Here is a 3,466-nt window from a genome sequence, read left to right on the forward strand (position 1 = left end):
ATTCAACTTGGTAATCAAGTGACCACGACATAGGAGACACAAATAGATGTTCTATATACATTTTTCTAATGAATGGGAAAATAAACAATTATACATTGAAGTGTTTTCCCCTTCACGTTTTTTTTCCCCCCAATTTAAGTGTGTTTTTGTCTTTCCCTTGTCTTTTAGACCAACTGCTTCTAATACCTGAACTCAGCTTTTGTCCAGACTGGATGGAACCAAGGAACAATGTAACTTACTTTGTCCTCCTGGGCCTCACTCAGAATCCAAAGGAACAGAAAGTCCTTTCTGTTATGTTCTTCTTCTTCTATATTTTGACCCTGGTAGGCAACCTGCTCATTATCATGACTATAACTGTCAGTAAGACCCTGAACTCACCGATGTACTTTTTTCTTGCTAGCTTATCTTTTATGGATGTCACTTATTCTTCTTGTATTACCCCTAGAATGATTTCAGACTTGTTCTTAGGTGAAAAAATCATATCATTTGAATCTTGCATGACCCAACTGTTTACAGAGTACTTTTTTTGGTGCATCAGAGATCGTACTTCTGCTGGTGATGGCCTATGAACGCTATGTGGCCATCTGTAAGCCCTTGCATTATCTGGTGATCATGAGGCAGAGGGTCTGTGTTGTGTTGCTGGTGGTGTCCTGGGTTGGAGGTTTTCTGCACTCAGTGATTCAACTCAGCACTGTTTATGGGCTCCCATTCTGTGGCCCCAATGTCATTGATCACTTTATCTGTGACATGTTCCCTCTACTGAAACTCGTCTGTACTGACACCTATATCATCGGCATCTTAGTGTTGGCCAATGGAGGACTGATCTGCACTCTTGGGTTTCTGCTCTTACTCGTCTCCTACGGAGTCATCCTGCACTCTCTGAAGAACCTGAGTCAGGAAGGGAGGCGGAAAGCCCTCCAGACCTGTGGCTCCCACATCACCGTGGTTGTCTGCTTTTTTGTTTCTTCTATATTTGTAAATGCAAGACCTGCTAAGACCTTCCCCATTGACAAATCATTGAGTGTGTTTTATACAGTCATCAGTCCCATGCTGAACCCATTAATCTACAGTCTAAGAAATTCTGAGTTAAGTAATTCCATGAAGAAAGTCTGGAGAAGGAACATCATAGCTCATTTTAACTAAGTGCATCAGTTACTATGAAAGGAGTCATTTGGCATCAGTGGCCATTTCCTTTGAATGCAAAAGTCATTTTGTGTTTAGCCCCTCAGTTGTGTCCAACTCTCTGAGACCCCGTGAACTGTAGCCCGCTAGGCTTCTCTGTCCATGGGATTCTCCAGAGAAGAACACTAGAGTGGGCTGCCATGTCCTCCTCCAGGGGATCTTCCCAACCCAGGATCAAATCCAGTTCCCCCACATTGCTGGCAGATTCTTTACCATCTGAGCCACCAGTGAAGGCATTTTGGAGTTTGATTCTTGTTTCTCTTTCTTCAACTAGTTTATGATAATTATAATTAGAGATTACAATTGTACAACTCTGCTATCAATAACAGCTTTTCTCCCTACTAGAATGTAAAGTCTATAATTACTTGTTCATCTCTGTACCTAGAATGATATAATGCCTATACAGCAAAGAGACACCTGGGAAGCCCAACCATTTATGGATATATATTTTTCACTCTTTTTCATGAAAGAAAAAGTAAAAACGATGTGGCAGGTCATAGGGGTAGCAGACAGTTGGACACGACTTACAGACTGAAAGCAACAAAAACTGTTTTTCAGGACAGATCCATTTTTATTTAGATTCTTACCATGTAAATGAACTTTTAATTTATATAATTTAAAGTATTTAATTCTATATATATTGCCTTCTTTACTATATTTCAGTTGCATTATACACAAAATTTTTAACTTAATGCTTTTCCTGTTTACAAGAAAATTTGAAGTAAAACAGGTATTAATAAACCACAGTGATGGAAACCAAACAATATGGTATGAAGTGTCAAATGAATTTGCTATTTTTTTTCTCAGCATTTTCCAGCCCTAATTTTTGGCCCTAAATCTGTTTCTTTTCATCTGGTAATAATCTTTGCAAATGCAAATGTAATTAACGTACTCGTATTTGTTTCTTTCTATATATGAAACACTTGCTTTTACTATTCAACTTCTTGAAAATGTTTCCATATCAGTCCATATATTTCGTACATGCATGCTCAGTTGCTTGTAGTTTCTGACTGTTTGAGTTACCGTGGACTTGTAGACTGCCAGGCCCCTCTGTCCATGGAATTTCCCAGGCAAGAGTTTTGGAGTGGGCTGCCATTTCCTCCTCCTGGTGATCTTCCCAATCCAGGATCAAATTTGTGTCTTCTGCATCTCCTGCATTTACCAATGTGCCACCTGGGAAGCCCAAGTCCAAATATATATATATATATCTTATTTAACATATATATATATCTTAATTTTCTTATGGTACAAAGTTCTCCTTATAAATTTATACAAAAATTAGCATGCACATTTCTCTTCATGTGGTTGCTAAACATTTTTATAACAAATAATATTCCAATAAATACAAGCTTTATATATGTGAAAGTATGAGTTCATAGGCATAGGATTGTTCTTATGATTTTTGAACCAATGATCAGGTAATATATGAATTTAAGATGTTGATATTGATAGCTCTTGCCAAACTACCATACTTGAGGTTGTTTAAATAGTTACAGTCTTGTCCACTCTATGAGAATTCTTTTGTCCACATCTCAATGACCAGTACCTGATAAGCATTTATGACATATGATTAAAGTAGCTCATACTTTAACCATAACCCTTTTGATATAATTGAATTTATTATCTTTCCATATGTTTATTTTTATTTGTATTATTTTTGTGTGAACTTATGTGTATACAAATATACAGAATTATATACATATATTCATTCAAATTTTATCTATTTCACTCAATGGCTAATCTTTTCCATACTAAATTTTATGAGATATTTATATACTAAAGAAATGATCACTTCTACCACTGCGTATAGTTAATATTTTCTGGTTATATGTTTCTAAGTTTTTAAACTATGTAGAATGCTTTTTGCATGTAATTGTTTTACATTTTGTATTCAATTAAAAAATTTTTTTACCTTGCATAGAAAGATTTTCCCCATTCCACTTGTGTCAAATATTCTTAAATTTTTTTGCAGAGTTTAGTTTTAAAAGCATTTTTATATCTTATGTTAAAAATTTTGATTCTTCTCAAATTTATTTTGGTTTAGGAGTTAAATGGGGATTGAAATTTTGGTGGTTTCTCTATATTTTATATTTTTTAAAAAATAGTTGCATGATTATCTTTTGGCCATTAATTTGAAATCCTGATTACTATATCCTGAAATCCCAATGTATTTGGATCCAGCTTGACACTCTTCTGTTTCACTAATCTAGTCATGTGCAGGCTGACACATAATTGCCATAATATACAAGATATCTTGATCTGTGCGGAGACTCGCAGTCTCTCA

At 35.5% G+C, this 3,466-nt stretch overlaps 1 pseudogene; it reads left to right on the top strand.

The window, feature by feature from the left end:
• Window positions 1-212: 212 nt before the first annotated feature.
• On the top strand, window positions 213-1,143 carry LOC136174457 (olfactory receptor 4A47-like; annotated as a pseudogene).
• The last annotated feature ends 2,323 nt before the right edge of the window (window positions 1,144-3,466 follow it).

The sequence above is a fragment of the Muntiacus reevesi genome, chromosome 9, assembly GCF_963930625.1.
Source record: "Muntiacus reevesi chromosome 9, mMunRee1.1, whole genome shotgun sequence".
NCBI classification, from domain to species: Eukaryota; Metazoa; Chordata; class Mammalia; order Artiodactyla; family Cervidae; genus Muntiacus; species Muntiacus reevesi.